Below are 19,228 nucleotides of genomic sequence, written 5' to 3'. Positions count from 1 at the left end.
AGCGTGGCTTAAATGGGGTGTGGTTTTATAGAGTCGGAGATGGCTTACATAGTGCAGAATGTAGTAATGTAAAATAGGGAATATACAGTGTGGAGTGTATGTAGGTGGGTATAATGTGCATGTGAGGAGTGTGGAGTGTACAGCGGTGAGTAGTATGTGCAGGATGCTGTCAGTAGGGCAGTGGACGATGTCAGTAATTCTTTATTTTTTACAATTTTATTTTTTGTTTTTCACAATGATTAGGGGTGGGGGTAGTGGACAGTGTCAGTAGTTTTTTGTTGTTATTATTTTCTCTATTATTTTTTACAACTTTGTTTATTATTTTCTTTAAATAATTGCTTTTTGGGGGAGGGGGTTGGGGCAGTGGACAGTGTTGGTAAGGCGGGGGGGGGGGGGGGGTGTCAGTAGTTTTATCTTATCGTCTTTTTATAATTTATTTTTTTATAATTTTTGTTTCAAAAAAATGCAAAACATATAAAAAAAAATTAAATTGTAATCAACCCTGTTTGGGGGGGGGGGGGTTGGTAAGATATCAGGGATCTAAATAGAACCCTGACATCTCCTCTTTGAGACAGAGAAAAAGGCTGAGGACATTGATTCCCCAGTCCCCTTCTCAGCATTGAAGATGAATGGACTGAAGACAGAGGCTCCTGTCCATTCATAAATTGAGCAGAGTAAACACACAGGTTGCTCTGCTCAATATTCACAGGACACAGGAGCGATCTCGCTCACTGTGTCCAATTCAGAAAAGGCAGGTAAATGACTGGTCCCTTCCTCCGCTCCCCATCCTGACAGATCCCCACAGCTGGCAGGAGAGGAGAGGAGGGAAGCCGGCTGCGGGGGACGAGGGGGGGGGTGGAGGAGGAGGACAGGGAGCTGGAGAAGAAGGGGTGAAGAAGGACACAGAGGGGGGCGGGGGGAGGGGGATACAGGGAACAGTCAGGGATGATCGGTGCAGCAGGAGGGACAGCTGTAATCACCGATCTCCCTGTATAGCTTTTTAGCCATCAGCCATCAGAGAAGGAGAAGCGGCTGTCAGCTATACAGGGAGATCGGTGTTCACAGCTGTCCCTCCTGCTGCCCCGATCATCCCCGACTGTGACCAGGGGACCATCCAGGATCAGCCCCGCAGTCGGGATATCGGGTAACACTTGCAGGTGTCCGGGAGCCACCCCTGAAATGCGGGAGACTTGAGATATCTGCATTTTCTGAGTGACTAAGCTGACATATAGCTTCTATAAAAAAAATTGGACAATGAAGATGGAAATAGCATACAGAGGTTTGCACTACAGCTGGAAAGCCTGTTTGAATTAGCCTCAATTTCTGAGGGAAAGGGGCCAGTTGTAAGGTAGAGTCCAAAGTGGAGTTTAAGCTGAGGGTAGAGGTGTAAGCGTAGTCAGGCAGACTGGGTCAGTAACAAGACTGGCAGAAAGGCACAAAATCGGGATCTGGAAAAATAGCCACGGGCAGGCAGGGGAAAGCAGAATTGTCAGGCAGAAGTGTACTTTTTTTTTTTTTTCTTTTTTTTTCTTACCACATCAGCGAGATAATTATATGGGAGAAGTGATTTCAACTTAAAAGTTCAATCTCATCCCTTAACAAATTCACATCATTGTGGCTTTTTTTTTTTTTTTTTCCTTTATATGTTACAATTTACCATTGATTACAGACATAGTTCTGAAATCACCCGTTCCCAAGACTAGTTGAACATTTTTATCCCCCCTCCCTACCCCCGCCACACTACCCCCCACTCCCCCCCTCCAAACTCTAAACCCCTAGACCCCTGGTGTCATGGCCTATACCTGTCCCAGCCCTGGTCTGTCACTTTTACCCTCTTCGGTGCGGGTCGTCTAGTTTGTCTTACCGTTAGGCTATTAAATTCCCATCTAGAACCTAATCGGCGCTCATCTCCTGGCCAGTACGTAATTATTGATGGAACCTCTGTCTATGATCCCTAAGCCTCGGCCACATGAGGTGAGGATTTATATTTTACCCAATCGCTCCATATCTCCTCGTAAGTTTCCATATCAACTCCATCACAATATCTCAAATATTCCAGGCAGTGTATTTCATTTATCTTGTTGAGCCATTCCTGCAATCCCTCCAGTATCTGGGGATAAGACTTTTGGCGGCATTGAGGAGATGTGGTAACAAAGAAGTCAAGTACTTCTTCGTAGGCATTTTACTCCCGTGATGCAAACACACCCAGGGATCATCTGGTATCACCATTCCAGTGATCTCAGAGGCTATTCTCCTTATCCCCTCCCAATATTCTTTGATCACAGGGCACTGCCACCAAATGTGCGCCATTGTCCCTGTCTCTCCACATCCCCTCCAACATAGCAGCGATACCTCCCTCTGCATTCTATGTGCTCTATCCGGGGTGATATATGTTCTTGCGAGGATTCTAAAGTTCATCTCTGAGAACCTAAGGCTAGCAGATGTTGCCATAACCCTTCTCAGGATCAACCCCGCCTCCCTTTCGGTTATACTGATACCCAATTCTTCCTCCCACTTCTTTAGGAACGCCGGGCTCGCTCCCTCTCCTCTTTTGATCAGTATCTTATAAATCCTGGAGACACCTCCCCTCCTTTTGTTTTCCAAGAATACTTTTTCCAGAGGGCTTAACTCTTTCATTGACCTTATTGGCTGCGGGAGTGAGTCTACGAAATGTTTCAGCTGCCTGTACCTCCACATATCTATGATGAACAGGTCTTTTTTTGCTTTTAATTCTTGCAAGGTACACATCTCCCCCTGTCTCATAATATCTTTTAGTTGAACATCCTCCTTCAATATCCACCTTCCGAACATGTCTTCCCTCCCAGGTTTAAAATAATCTGTATCCTTAAGCGGAGTGAATGGTGAATTGTACCCCCAGTGCTCCCTTTCGTGTAATTTGTCCCACATGTTTAGTGTCTGTTTAGTGATCTCTGGTGCTTTCGTGCTCAGTTTTCTATACTGTGGTGGGATCCATACTATCTTACCTAGATCAACTTCACTCATTATCTTCTCAATTTTGACCCACTGTTTTTCTTTATTATTTTTTACCCAATCTAAGATACGTGATACGACTATAGCGGTGTAATATTTTTTAATATCTGGTGCCCCCCACCCCCCATTCCTCTTATCGTTGACTAATTGTGCATACTTTATTCGGGGTTTTTTCCCTCTCCATATAAACCTAAGAAACTCAGTGTGCAATTTGTTAAGAAAGCTCTGCGGGATTGTAATTGGGAGCATTTGTATTTTGTATGTGATTTTTGGGAGGATCGACATCTTTAGAAGGTTTATTCGACCACCCCATGAAAGTTGGTTGCGCGATATTCGGTTCAGGTCAGACCTAATCTCGTTTAAAAGTATTAAAAAATTGTCATGAAGTAATGATTCTATCGCCGTAGTGATCTTAACTCCGAGATATTTAGGCTCTTTCATCCCCCATTTAAATGGTAGACTTTGTTGATAGGCCCTTTCCCCTTCTTTATCTTCCACTATTTCCAAGATTTCTGACTTGGTAGAGTTGACACGGAAATTAGATAATCTTCCATAATCTTCCATAGACCTTGATAGTTTCTAACAGATTCAGGAGAGTTATCCTTGGTTGGGTGACATAGAGTAAAATGTCGTCTGCAAACGCGGCGACCTTATACTCATCTTCCCCTATTTTTACCCCTCTGATATCGGGATTGCACCTAATCCTCGCCAATAGTGGCTCCAGGGTCAAGACAAACAGCACTGGGGAAAGCGGGCATACCTGTCTGGTCCCATTATACATTGTAAACTGCTCTGAAAGAGTACCGTTAACCTTTACTCTTGCTGTGGGATGTGTGTATAAGGCCTTAATCCAACTGAGCATTTTGTTTCCTATGCCAATTTCTTCCAGAGTATCCCACATGAAGCCCCAGTCTACCCTGTCGAAAGCTTTTTCAGCGTCAATCGACAGGAGTAGACCTGGGGCACCACTTTCCTTTATTTTCTGAATCACCATTAGCGTCTTTATACCGTTATCTCTCCCTTCTCTCCCTGGCACGAACCCGACCTGATCTGAATGAATAATCCCGTTAATAATCAGTTTCATCCTGTCGGCTAAGATCTTCGCGAATAATTTCGTGTCGACATGGGCCTGTAGCTTGAACATAATAAACTATCCTTCCCCTCTTTCCAGATAATGGCGATACTGGCTTCCAATGCTTCTTTCCTCATATCCCAACTTTCACCAATCCTGTTCATGTACGAGCACATGATCGGGATCAAAATTTCTTGAAATTTTTTATAATACATAACGGTTAACCCGTCCGGTCCTGGGCTTTTCCCGACTGGGGTATCCAGGATGGCTTTTTTAAGTTCCTGTTCTGTTATAGGGGCATCAAGGATGTCTTTGTCACTTTCCGCAATCTTGGGTAGATGGGCCTTTTTTAAAAAAATTTTATTCTCCTCGCTTATGTTTCTGGTCATCTTTTTTGAATTTTTTAAGTCTATGGCATATAACTGTCCGTAATATTCTTGAAACGCACACGCTACCTCTCGCGTTTTATATTTAATCGCCCCTGATTTGGTCTTTATCTTTTCGATATAGTTAGCATTTTTCTTTTTTTTCAATGCCCTGGCTAATATTTTACCCGGTTTATTTCCGTTGATATATCTTTCTTTTTTGATCAAGTTATAAGTTTTACGCGTTTCCTGCTCCATTAAGTTTCTCATTGCTTCTCTACTCCTTTGTAGACTCATCCACACCTCTTTCTTTCCCAAGGCTTTGTGTTGCTGTTCTAAATCGTGGATTTCCCTGGAAAGTGCCATCTTTTCTTTTATCAATCTCTTTTTCCTTTCTGACCCAACCATCATGAAAATTCCCCTAATGTATGCTTTATGAGTCTCCCAAACTACAGCTTCAGTTGTCTCCCCAGGGATGTTAACTTTGAAGAACATATCCAATTCTTCTTTAATTCTCTTCAATATCTCTTTGTCTTGGAGCATGTCTTCATTTAGTCTCCATCCTGTTCCCTGTGTTTTGGGAGCCCCTGTCTTTATTTGAAGACACACCGGTGCATGATCAGAGAATGTCATGTTACCTATGTCTACTCCCATAACTGCTTCCAGCAATCTATGTTCCACTAAAAAAAGATCTAATCTTGAGTACGTCGCATGCACGGGTGAGTAGAACGTGTAATCTCTTGCGTTTCCATGTTGCATCCTCCAAGCGTCAACCAGCTGCAGTTGATGCAATTTCTTTTTAAGTTTGCCTGCCCACGCTCCTCCTGTTGCCCGGGCATTTGACGTACAATCCCTTGCGGGATCTAAACATAGGTTGAAATCCCCCGCAATAATAGCCTCCCCCCTCTTGAATTCTTCAAATTTCCCCAGGGTACTTATTATAAATCTGTGTGTATTCTTATTGGGCCCGTAGATGTTTGCCAAAGAGTACTCTACACCATTGATCTTTCCACTGAGGAGGAGAAATCGGCCCTCAGGGTCGGCCAATCTCCCCCCCAACTCAAACCTCACCTCTCTGGCAAAGCCAATGGCCACTCCCCTAGCTCCACTCCTAGGTGAGTCTCCGTAGAACCATACCGGAAAGTCTCTAGAGAAGATTTTTTGGTTCTTACTAGAACTTAAGTGTGTCTCTTGGAGCATCGCCACCTCAACCTTTAGAAATTTCAGTTCACCTAATATATTTGCTCGTTTTATGGGGGAATTCAGACCCCTAACATTATAAGTGATCATTTTTAAACTAGACATCCTCTCTGCCTTTTCTCCTTTTCTTTCTCGCCCTTTTTTCGTTTTTGAATGAGAAAAGCCCGTGACACCCTGTTATTGGCCCACCCTCCCTCACACCCACCACCTCCCTAGCCCTCACCACCCCACCCCCTCATCACCCATTCCCGCCAGCCCCACCCCCCACCCCCCCTCACCCGACCCCACAACCCTCCCTCCGATCATTTGGGGGGGACACGGGCCTCTCGTTGGCCCAAAGGAAAGAAAAAATAACCACGGGCTCCCAACTCCTCCTCGCCCCCCGGTTAGCCCCCCAGAGGTTTAGCTCGGATTGGGCTTGTCAAGTGCCAATACCTCCTAGCCAGGTTTGGACCCGTACCGTCCCCCCAAATCCCCCCACCTCCACCCCCCCGCCCCTCCCCCCGACACACCCCACCACTCCAGACCCTTCACCGCTATGACTATGACCAGGATCTCATATCTAGTCTAGAGTCTTTTTGCTGTAATTATCGGTTTCCATGCGATTTTTTCCTCTGCAGGCTCCTGATTGGTTGTTCTTTCCCACCATCCCGGGATCTCTATTAAAGGGATATCGAGGCACTGGCAAAATTTTTGGGTTTCCTCCGGGAATCTCAACACCGCCGTGTGTCCTTCTTTTCGACCATTTAAGCATGCAGGGAAACCCCAGGAGTATTGTACCTTATGCGATTTTAATACCTCTAGCAATGGTTTCAAAGTTCTTCTCCTAATAAGGGTTTCAGCAGCCAGATCTTGGAAAATATGTAAATTAATATCTCCATATTTTGCTTGCTGTTTTTTCCTTACATTGTCGTTGATTTGTTCCTTGTATTGATAATTATGAAATCTGACGATAACGTCTCGCGGGACATCTCCCCTGATTTCCGCAGGCTTTTTAACCCTATGTACTCTGTCAATTTTTAATTTGTAGCTTGCATCATTAGGATTTCTCAGATCTCGGAAGATTGCATCCATTTTTTCTTGCAGGTCCTCTTTTTCACCTTGCGTCTCAGGGAGGCCTCTAACCCGGAGGTTCTTCCTTCTGCTTCGGTTCTCCTGGTCTTCCAGTTTGTATCTAATGTTTCTTTGCTCTATCTGTAAAGCTTCCATCTGTTGTTTCAAAGCTGTTATAACCGTCTCTTGCTTGTCCACCACGTTTTCCACCTCCTCCACTCTTTTGAGAATATGGCTCATGTTCTCGTGGACAGTGTTAATCTCCTCTTTGATCGACATTTCTAATTTGGCAAACATCTCTGCTATTTCTCCCTTTGTAGGGAGGAGTTTTTCCTGTTGAGGTCCAACGGACATTGCTTCCCCCACCTCGGCGCCATGGGGTTGAGTCACTGTGTCAGCCGGCTGTCTTCTTGTCCCCATTTTTGCTGCACCTTCTGGGGTTTTATTTTTGGTCCCTGTTTTCCCCGGGCTGTCTTTACTACCGTTACTGTTTTCTTTACTCCCGTCATTAACCATATACTTTCTGATAGTTCCGGGACTAGCACTTATTCTGGGGGGTTGGTGTTTACCCCTTTGGTTGATTTTCCTCTCATTTTGCACTCTTCTATCACCCCTTCCCCTTATCCCCCCGTGCCCCTATACCCCCCCTGTTGTGAGAGACCAGTAGGGGCCGGTTACTTCAGGAGGTTTCGGGATCACAGCCTTTTCCTTAACCCCACTTTCTCCACAACCTTTCAAAATATGCCTCCCTTTCGATAGGGGCCCCCCCTGAGTCCACGCCCAGAGAACCGGTGCTTCCTGAAAGGCCTTGATTCCCACGTAAGCGTGGTAACTTAATCGTGCTGGACCGGCCGTTAAGCCCAAGTTTTTTGTTTGGGAGACTGTTGTGGGGTTCTAACCCATAAAGCGGGAGGCGGTGCGTGGGGGTCAGATAGCGGTCCGTGAGATCTTTCTCTGGCAATCACCCCAAAGTCACCAGCAGCTGCTGCTCCAAACAAGAGACTCTACCAATCGCGTCTCACAGTGTCCGCTCCCCTCAGGTCATCAGTCATTTTACTGCATACATGATTATTAATCAATTAAACTGTGAACATACCAGCTTTACCAAGAAGAGGGAAGCAAAACAACCCAAAGGAAAAAGAAAAAAAAAAAAAAAAAAACAGAACACCTTTCCTCCAAGTGTTACTTCATGTGTGCTGGGTTCAAACAATGACAAGTACAGAAAGCAGGATCCAGGTACAGTTCATTTAATCATGTCAGTAATGACCACTTACCCTTCTCCTGGGTTAGGTCAAAGCGAAATCTTACCAGTTGTAGTCCTCCTTTTAAACTCCTGGGGCTCTCACCTTTTAGGCAGAAGTGTACTTGAGAAATTAGGCAGCAGTCCAAAACCGGTGGTTCAGCAGTTCACACAGGAAGGCAGACACCTAGAGAACAAATCCACACAAACAGGCCCAAAGTACAGGGAGTGCTGCTATTTCTGAGCTGATTGCAGACTGACTGCAGCTGGAAGGCAAGTGCAGCTATAAAAAGTCCAAAGGGGTAGAAGCACTATACAGAGCATATGTTACAAAGACTCAGATCTTCCCATGACAGAGTGAACAGAGCTGTAGGACCAGAAGCATCCAGATTTAAAAGCTCCTAGATACATGGCAGAGAGATTGAGCATAGATTTAACATTCGTTAAAAAAAAAAAAAAGTCTGTTTGTGGACACTGATGATGGCATTAGCATACACTTTTGCACCAGAACATTTAGGAATTTATTTATGAGGACTATTCACTTAATAAGTTAACTTAATAATAGAATAGGTTTTTAATAGAACTAGAAAGACTGTTTTCAACAGGCCACAGTTTTTGAAAACTGGAACAGGTATTTAACATCTGTAAAAAAACAAACCAAAAAAAAAAAAAAAACACCGTAACTTCACAAATAAAATCCTAACGAACATAGGATTAAACCCACTTTAATTAACAGCCACTGTATCTGCAACTGTCACAGAACACACAGAAAATTGGGGTTTGGATGTTAGTGGTGCCAACGCTAGGACAAGGGGTAGGCAGAAGGGATATTTGCCCTGGGCAAAGTGTTGCTATGTGATGGGGGGTGCGTTGGTAGATTCCACTGCTTCCTTCTCCTACGCTTCACTGACGGGGGCAGCAACACAGCAGCAGAACCTGCATCTGACATACACATTCAAAAAAAGAATACCTTACAAGAACTTTCTTAGGAAATCACAGTAAATGCAGGTGGGCTGAAACTCCTCACCCCCTAGCCACACTGCAATTCACTGCAAAGTATCAGTAGCAAATATACAGCACAATATAGTACTGTGTATAGCATACTGTATAAAGCATAACACATTTGTAGCACACTACACTAAATAGCTCTATCTTCCTGCAATACTGTCCTTCACTGAACTCACATTGACAAACAATAGTCTTGCACTTGATCAGAGGTCACATGCAAAACTTTGGCCAATGATGGCTTTGAAAATGCATTACTAGACATTTGGCGGAGCTATTCCTGCTGTTCGGACTGAACACTGAGATCATCCCTGCTCTGGACCTATTCATGTAACCATATTCTTATCCATGTGCATACAATATCTTCAACAATACAATGCCAGGTACAATATGAAGTTCTTTAGCAAAATATAGATAAACTATGTCCACTGAACATCTACCATCCAATTTCTTACTTCCCACATACTCAAAGAACAATAACAGGTTGGTCTGACAAGAATGGTCTGTCATAAATCTATGCTGGTTGTCATTTATTTAATCTTTATTGCAGACACATTTCTTAATACTCCTTTACCATGCCCTCAAATAGCTTACATACTACTAATGTTGGGCTGATTGGTCGGAATTTTCCTGTTATATACTGTATATTGATCCTTTTTTGTAAGTTGATACCACGTTTGCTCTATACCAATCAGCTGCCAATCCAGTGAGTAAGGTGCCTTTAAAAATTAAAATTGTGGCTTAATTATAATTGAGCTACATTCCAACAGGACAGGCAAGTGTAAGCCATCTGGACCTGGTAATTTATTCACATTAAGTTTTTTTTAACCTTTTTACTATTGATATACATTTTTACAATTCCCTTTGAATTTGATTTACTTGCTGTCGTTTCTCATATTCTATTTTATGCTTCTTTGCATTTCTTGTTGTGTTCCTTGTAAATCTGCATTGCCGAGGGTGACCCTTTGAACTTTTAAAAAGCATGCTTTCTTATTTATTTAATGATCACTATTACCCAATTTGTCTCCAAACTGCACATCTGTAATGAGCTCCATGTTGTTTGAAATAAATTCCATGAAACTATTCTGCAATAAATTTAAGACATCATAAACCATTGTTGAGCGTGCAGTTTTATTTGCCCAATTAATATAAGAATAAATAAAATCGCCCATAATAACAACATCGTCCTGTTTCCCAGATATTTCTCAGCCATTTTAGTCTGGGAAAGGAACTGATATAAACAGGGGAAGAAGTGCTGATCCAAGAAATGATGAATAAACCACATGAGACTTCCCAAATATGATGAATATTCTTTAATTGCACAAAAAATAGGTTGGGGCTGCCAACAGTTGCCTAAAAACCATGAAAAATGGTATTCAATGGAGAATTGGGGAAGGAACTGAGACTATCCCTCATCTTTTATGGAAGGGGGTCTATAATATACCCCTACAAGTAATTTGCACTCTAATTAAGCTCCAACTATAATGACTCCACACTGTCACAGTTCTCGTTGATATGATATAATTACTCAAACTTACTTTCAGATTGCTCTTAGCAAACATGCATACCCCCATAAAATCCATGTTTTCTGCCAGTTCTGTCCTCCCAAAATAGAATGTACCTCATAATATTAGCAGCTTACAGTATTTGTGTGAGTTGTCCAACAAGGTTTCTGGTTTTCCTAATATAAATCAATATTAATCCTTGAGGTAGACTAAATGTGGAACTCCACGCCTCTTGTGTTTCGTTTTACATTAAGTGAAACATTAGAATCTTTGTCAAGGTACATTCATATTATTTTATTGTTACATAAATTCCTGCTGGGATATTTCCTCTTCCTATAACAAATGCAGTAGAAATTAAGGACGTCTAACAAACAGGAACAACAATGGAAAAAAAAAAAACTGAAAACCTTACTGCTATGTTCAAAGGTTCTTTTGTTGCTGTTTGTGTCACCATAAAAGAGATTCTATTCATTTTCCATCCAATAACTGTTTGTACTTTAGGTCCACCTATCAGAAAAAACAAATTAACCTAGTACAGCCATAAAGTGCAGTCATCTGGAGGTGCACAGACCTTCAGTGGTCCACAAGACCACTGGGGCCCTCTATTCTTTACCCTTCAGTACTTCCTGTACTCTCCTGTTGGTCCATCACTATGATGGCCTATGGGATGGGGTGGGGGTGGGGTGGATTTTTACACTACCAGCAAGTGATGGAGATTGCAGGTTAGAGTGTCCCAGGTTTTCAGAGGTTCTGTCCTCCTTGTATACTTTTGCAGCCAATAACCTTTCATTGTCGTCATTACAAACAGTGAAAGATGAATTTACATTGCAGCCTTCAATATTTCCTGCTCTTCCTCCACTATAATACGTGGCTTCGCTGGCCAACACGAAGCTGCGGGATGTGGTAGGGAGTGGACCAGTCTTGCACACTTTAGAAAATATTAATGGCCTGAAACTGCAGTTCCCTGATTTTATTTTTGTTATTTTTAAGATTTCAGGCTTACTTTGTCAAAGACCCATGCATCCCAGTGCACCCATGCACTTTGTCAAAAACTGACCCATCATTAGGAGATTTTATACACTGTACCTTGAAATGAGGCCACAGGTGAAACGTCCAACTTCAAATGAGTATTAATGCAATCACCTTCTTCCAGTAGGATTGAAAAATGGTCGCAACAATGGATCAAGAGAAGGGCGCAGTTGTTGCAACGCAGCATCCTGTCTTGATATCAGGACTAAGTCACAGCAGTCAAGCCCAAGCCATTTACATATCATTTTTGAAGGGGCAACCAAAAGCTCTTGCGGTAAGTTATCAGAAATGATTCAGCAAATAAGATTTCAGTTTTTGTGGGATTTTCAAAAGCTTCAAAACCTCAATAGTCCTAGTGATCTCCACTAGCTTCCAGGTCAGGAGGTTGTTCACTCAGCAAGGGTGCCATTCAGAGATCGGTTTGCATTTCCTCAATGGTTGCAAAGCATTCTCTGTTTGGACAAAATGGAGAAGCAGGGTGGTACAGCCAGGCTCTCCACCTCATGCAATCAAAGAATGCTTTGCATTCATTGAGAAAATGCAAAGCATTCTCTGAATTGTGCAGTCATCAGAAATTGTGGGGCCCCTTACACAGCTTTAAGACTGGGCCCCCCGGGCCTGACCACCAACATTCCCCCCATTGGCCATCCCACCGATTCCACTGTGAATGGAGAGGAATACAATTTACAGCCTACCAATCCTTAGATGTAGTGGCTGCATTTGTTTTATTTTTTTCGTTTTTTTATTTTCTGTTTTCCCCTGGTGATCTGGTCAGTTACACACCTCTTGTATTAGCGTGCCCCCACTCTGGATGAAGGAGCAACAGAGACACTTTTGGACAGCGGTCTGAGGGGCAGGGGGGGTGTTAGATGTACTAGCAGATTTAGGTACACTAAACAAATTGAAGCCATACTCCAGCTCAAACTTTATAATCAGTTACATAATCAGCACCTCTGCCAGTGTTAAATGGTTTGTCTCAACCCTCTAACTGCTACATCTTCACAAAAGAAAACCTAAAAAAAAAAAAAAAAAACACGAAAGGGGCCACCACATCTAAAAATTGGAAAGCTGCAGCAAAATAAATGTTTGCTTTGGAATTTAATACCACTTAAAGTGGATAAACTTAATAAAGTAATTCTGTTATACTATTATACATCATATCTATAGGAAGACTGGGGTAAAGCTATTTCCAGTGCTGGCATGGAGAGAGAGGGAGAGAGAGAGGGTAGGGAGAGAGAGAGAGAGAGAGAGAGAGAAAGAGAGAGGGAGAGAGAGAGAGAGAGAGAGAGAGAGAGAGAGAGGGTATTGAGAAACAGACAGGGTAGGGAGAAAGAGAAAAAGAGAATGAGAGAGAGGGTAGGGGGAGAGAGAGAGAAAGAGAGAGGGTAGGTAAATAGAGAGAGAGGGTAGAGAGAGAGAGAGAAAAAGAGAGCAAGAGAGAGAGAGAGAGAGAGAGAGAGAGAGAGAGAGAGAGAGGGTAGGGAGAAATAGAGAGGGTAGGGAAATAGAGAGAGAAAGTAGGGAGAGAGAGAAAAAGAGAGGGCACGAGAGAGAGAGAGAGGGGGGTTAGGGAGAAAGAGAGATGGTAGGGAAATAGAGAGAGAGGGTAGGGAGAGAGAGCACGCGCGAGAGAGAGAGGGGGTAGGGAGAGAGAGAGAAAAAGAGAGCGAGAGAGAGAGGGTAGGGAGAGAGAGAGAGGGTAGGGAGTTAGAGAGAGAGAGAGTGGGTAGGGAGAGAGAGGGTAAGGAGAGAGAGAGAGAGAGAGAGAGTGTGAGAGAGAGAGAGAGAGAGAGAGAGAGAGAGAGAGAGAATGGGTAGAGAGAGAGAGGGGGGTAGGGAGAGAATGTGAGAGAGTGTGGGTAGGGAGAGAGAGAAAGAGAGTGAGAGAGAGAGAGGGTAGGGAGAGAGAGAGGGTAGGGAGAGGAAGAGTTAGGGGGATAGAGAGGGCAGGGGGAGGGAGATGAAGAAAGAGAGGAGGGGCAGGGGGAGAGAGGGAGGGGGTGCAAGGGGAGAGAGAGAGGGGGCAGGGGGAGAGAGAGAGGGGGCAGGGGGAGAGAGAGTTGGGCAGGGTGAGAGAGAGAGGGGGCAGGGGGAGAGAGAGTTGGGCAGGGTGAGAGAGAGTTGGGCAGGGTGAGAGAGAGAAGGGGCAGGGGGAGAGAGAGGGGGGGAGAGAGGAGTCAGGGTCAGGTCATAATGCTCACTCACTTGGATGGTCCCCGGGGACTCCCAGTCAGCGGCTTCTCTCAGTGTGGCTGTCAGCTTATTTAATCTTCCCGACCCCCCACACCCCCTTCACAGACACAGCAGCACACAGGTAGGTAGAGAGGGGCGGGAGAAGGGATGTGTGTAAGAAGCTCAGGCATGCTGGAGGGGACGGAGCAGCGTGGGGATTCTCTCCCTCTAGGACAGCTGCATCTCTTGAGCAGCCTGTCACAGCACACTGAGACCAGGGATGGTCAGGAGGAAGGAGCGGCCATCAAAGGAGGGGGAGGAAAGGAGCAGGTGGATGGAACCACTGGTGTTCCGGAGGGGGCGTGGCACTAATTTCTGCACTCCTCAATCGCTCCACCTACCCCTGCACGCTACGCCACTAGGCAAAGGCGTAGCTTTAAGTTTGTGGGCCCCGGTGCAAAAGTTGACCTGGGCCCCCCACTACCACCCACATCTTCCACAGTGTGTGTAGATACACCCACCGCACGCAAAGATACTTAAAGTGGCTTAAAAGTTTACAGTTCCCAGAGTTCCTCCTTACATTAGAGGACAGGGATCACCCCTGGGGAATCAGAGGACAGGGACCCCTAGCAGGCCATTTGGCAGAGCTCCTTTCCCATCCCAGCACTCCCCCCACAATACACAGGGCTGAAATCACATTCCTTTACCAGTGGAGTGGGCGGCCCCAGCAGGAGTCGGGACTAGTGTATGTGGCGAAAAAGAACAAAGCGGAGGTGCCAACTTGGGGGCCTGGGCTTCCAGGAGGACTGGGCCCCTCTGGACACCCGGGCCCCTTACATCTGTATGGGCTGTACCCCCTTGATGGCGGCCCTGGGTGCCCATGCCCAGCAGCCAACCTCCTGTGCTCACAATGCAGCAGGGCAGTTGCTTGGCATGTATCAATCTACAGTAACTATATAAAAATATTCATACCTGGAAATGCACCGGACCACCTACTGTATATATTTGTCATTACTTTGACATTATATACCGTAGTTATGGCAGAAGCTAGCTGCCATAACCCCGGTATTTTTAGACAGTGGATGTTTTGGCGTCTGATAAAAGTGATCCCAACAGCGGATTTGCCAAGGGATCACTTTTATAGGCAGCGGGAGAGGTGCCCCTCCCCGCGCTTTCCGGTCATTTCCCCACTTACTGGAGCCATCGGAAAAATGGGGAAATGATCAAATCTCTTGGAGAAATGGGCAAGATAGCCCCCACTCGACTACGTTCTTGGAGGACCGGAGCGATGTCTGACGTCACTTCCGCCTAACGGCCTTAAAGGGACAGTTTATTTTATGTAAAAATACGTCTATGTGAGAACTCGCAATAAGGAGGACCTGTCATGCCTATTTGTATTCCAAGGAATGTTTACATTCCTTGGAATAGGAATAAAAGTGATCAAAAAATGTTTTTAAAGGGACAGTGTAAAATAAAAAGTATCATAAATTAAACACTGCGCTATCAAAAAAGATGCAGAAAAGGTGAAGCAGCTACATACAGTGCAACAACAACCCCGAGAATACAATATAAAAGAAAAATGTAGCGCATAAACACCAAACTGTGAAAATCTACAAAAAATGTTCATAAATGGTAACACCATCTATACAATGGATAACTTTGGAGTCTCTCATCGTAAAGTGGATAAGTGAAATCAATCAAATAAACCGTGTATAGTTGAAAAATGTCCCACTGATTGAAGATGGGTAGGTGGAAAAGGCAGTTGATGCTCAGGAATAGGCAGATAGTTAAATCCCCGAGAACATATCCATCAGCTGTATAAATCTTGATGAGGTAGTGTGTAAAAAACTCTTACCAGATATACTGGACTCCTGTATCAGCGACAGGAAATCACTTAGGCAGGGTGCCCCACCGGGCGTTGGAAAGATTGTCCCGGCTCACCGAACCCTCCAGGTCAGACTCTGCGTGGATCTCCAGGGGTCACCAGGTAGGTCCTCGCGATGAATGGCCGAAGTACGAATCAAAGGGAACGGAACATCTCCACTGGAACTGAAGTGGGAACTGGATTCTCATTCAAATAGCATGTGGAGAAAGGAAAAAATGCCTCCACATAATGTAGATGAAAAAAGTTGTTTTTTTATTGCTAAAAAGCCTGATAACAGTTTAAAAATGTGATCACAATTATAAAAGCAAAGATGGGCAACAAGGAGGATGCTAAAAGCGTCCGACGCGTTTCGACCCATAGGTCTTCTACTGGGGCATGAAGCGTCCTGAAAAAAAAATAAAAAAATAAAAAATAAAAAAGTAAAATAAATAAGAAAAAAGCAAAAAAAAATTTAAAACGCCCCTTTCCTCCGAGCTTGCGCGCAAACAAAGGTTGTGCCCAGATATGTTAAAGCTGTTCAAACCACACATGTGAGGTATCACTGCAATCGTTAGTGTAAGAGCAATAATTCTAGCACTAGACCTCCTCTGTAACTCTAAACAGGTAACCTGTAATATTAAAGCGTTGCCTATGGAGATGTTTAAGTACCGTAGTTTTTCGCCATTTTACGAGCATGTGCAATTTTGAAGCATGACATATTAGGTATCTATTTACTCAGCATAACATAATCTTTCACATTATATTAAAAAATTGGCTAAATTTACAGTTTTTTTTTTTTTATTGATGAAAGTTTATTTTTTCCCCAAAAAATTGTGTTGGTTCCGGTAAGTGTCCTAATATTAAAAGTCAGCAGCTAAAGTGTGTGTAGCTGCTGATTTTACATTTTTGCTGGGGGGGGAGGCGGAACTCCTCTTTAAAGCAGAAGTAAACCCATCCATAAAACAGTTTCATTTACGGCACGTGCCGGAAATGTAACACTCCCATTGGTTGTGCTCTCAATCAAACTGTCAAACCATCCATTGGCTGGTATCATAACTGATCATATGTGCAGCATCATGGCAGTTGTAGATGTAGATGACAGTGACAAAGATGCAAAATTCAGCAAGGGAACTATTATGCCGCGTACACACGGTCGGACTTTTCGACCGGACTAGTCCGACGGACGCCGACGGACCAAAGGCGGCAGACAATCCGATCGTGTGTGGGCTTCACCAGACCTTCAGCGGACTTTTCCAGTCACAAATCTGAAGGACTTTAGATTTGGAAAATGCTTCAAATCTTTACGTCGTAACTCCACCGGACCCAGAAATCTGCTCGTCTGTATGCTAGTCAGACGGACAAAAACTCACGCTAGGGCAGCTATTGGCTATCATCACGTACGAATCCGTCGGACTTTTGTGTGATCGTATGTAGTTAAGTCCGTTCGTTAGAAAGTCCGCCGCAAGTCCGCCAAAAGTCCGTCGAAAGTCTGTCGGACTTTTGTAGCCGAAAAGTCCGACCGTGTGTACGTGGCATAAGAGGAAGATTCTTTGGAGTACAGGAAACTTAAAAGCATCTCTTTTTTCTCTTGTAGTCTGTAGCAGATCTGCATATAAAGCAAACCAAAATAGCCTGTTTTAGAAGGGATAAAGCTTGGTCATAACAGCACTATCATTTTAGTGATGTCTAAATACAGCCCTGGAGATAGTGATGTGTGAATTAACGTGCAAACCATAGGTGTTTTTCCAAACTGAACCCATATATTTTCTCTCACTGCTCATCCTATATAATCTTCTGATTATTTATGTGCATATTTATTTACTATTGACTTTTTTTCTGTAAATGAGTAAGGGTACTATGTATTGATTCCCACACCAGACTTTCCCCAACGAGGTCAGCTTTCCTTGCATATATACAGTAGTCTCTTAAAAAAGAAGTGACGCACATATACACGAGAAGGTGTTACATATGACATTACTCTGTAAGCCAAGATCTGAATCAGCCAAGCCATTAAAGAAACAGTATCAACATTAACAAATGTAAGCACTTGCCTATGCAGGGATTGTGGGATATATAGTTTCTTCACAGGAAAATGATGTTCTCAGACTATAGACCGAAGTCACGCAATAACCTGTGAAGTGCCATACAGATGCCCGTTGTTCAAAAAAAAAAAAAAAACTATTTCTGACATAGAAATGTGATGATTTACTCTACTATAGATTGTTCCTACAGACCAACAAATGACACCAATGCATTTATTATGCGGGTGAAAAACACAAGGTGCAGGGTGGAGGTTACTAAAGTCTTTAAAATCCTTGCCAGACTTGAAGGGTGCAGTATGAAATTTGGGGCCCCTATGCCATTTTTTTGTTTCTTTTTATAGTGTTTCCCTAAAAGTGTTTGTTACCTTAAAAAAAAAATGGATCCTGCTCCTTTAAAGCATGAATAACAGCACAGTGCCTGTGCTGTTTAATTTGGCCCCCTATATCATCTGAAATACCTGGCTGCTCCTGCCTGTCTATGCCCGACCCCCTTGCAAACTGACCACGGTTTATAATGGCTGCTGAGCCCTGACACCGTGGTCAGTTTACGTGCCTCCGTAATGCCTGTCAGCTCTGTGTCCTCGGGGCCTGCCCCCCCCCCCCTCTGAAAACCCTTAGTAATAATCACGCAATCCCCTGTCTTTCATAATAATTACCATGTATTTACCAAAAAATATATGGAGTTCTATACCTGATATCCGAGTGCCGATCGGCGCTCATGTGACCGACTGGCTCTCTCCTCCTCCTGACGTCAGCGTGGGATTATCCGCCCTTCTAGCTGGATCTCAAATTTTCTGACAACAAAATCCGTTGTCGTAAATTCCGATCGTGTGTACACAATTCCAACGCACAAAGTTCCATACATGCTCGGAATCAAGCAGAAGAGCCGCACTGGCTATTGAACTTAATTTTTCTTGTACGCCACCGCGTTCTTGACGTTCAGAATTTCCGGCAAGATGTGTGTGACCGTGTATATGCAAGACAAGTTTGAGCCAACATTCGTCTGAAAAAAACCATGGATTTTGTTGTCGGAAAATCCGATCGTGTGTACAGGGCATTAGTGTGTACCAGGCATAAGTCAAAGGTTTGCCCAACACTGACAAGCCACAGATTTTTTAAGCCTCCATTAGCATTGCTAAATATATATTGATAATGTAATGACCTATACTGGATTGTGATTGATATTTAGACTGTTACTCTTTCCAAATAATCTGATATTGATAATTTTCTAACATGGATATTCTTTTCAGGCTGTTCTCATCTGTATGATACTAATACAGATAAGTCTTGCAGGACTTTTAATAGTCATAGACACCTCAAGCACCTTATACAGCGGCATCAATTTCTGGGGCTCTGCCTTTGTAAGTGATGACTTTTTTGCTTTAAGGAAATGTATAGTTTTTTTTTTTACAATCTTTTGTTTCGCTATACATGCAAAAGAGATCAGCTTTCTGTTAAATATCAGTATATGCCTATGTTTTAAAAACCTTATTTCTATGTAAACGTTGCAATTATATATGCATATTTTTAGAGAGTAGTGAGGCGCTGACAGTTAACTCAATCTAACGAATATGTGACGTGAACTCTTGTGGTGGGTAAAACTAGTTAATCACTTCTAATAGATAACCATCAAAATAAATATACATCTAAAGTGACTTCAGTTCATAAACCAATTGAACGTTACTAGATG

At 43.6% G+C, this 19,228-nt stretch overlaps 1 long non-coding RNA gene across 1 annotated transcript in view; it reads left to right on the top strand.

Moving 5' to 3' along the window:
* The window catches only part of LOC141105398 (uncharacterized), a 35,645-nt gene extending 16,767 nt beyond the window's left edge, over positions 1–18,878 (top strand). Inside the window, exons 2-3 of the long non-coding RNA XR_012235590.1 lie at positions 11,588–11,734; positions 18,789–18,878. This is a non-coding gene — a long non-coding RNA (uncharacterized lncRNA). The remainder of the gene's footprint in view (positions 1–11,587; positions 11,735–18,788) is intronic.
* The last annotated feature ends 350 nt before the right edge of the window (positions 18,879–19,228 follow it).

Source organism: Aquarana catesbeiana, linkage group LG08 (genome assembly GCF_042186555.1).
Source record: "Aquarana catesbeiana isolate 2022-GZ linkage group LG08, ASM4218655v1, whole genome shotgun sequence".
NCBI lineage: Eukaryota > Metazoa > Chordata > Amphibia > Anura > Ranidae > Aquarana > Aquarana catesbeiana.
Note: the sequence above shows the minus strand (reverse complement) of the source record. Positions and strands in the feature narration are given on the sequence as shown.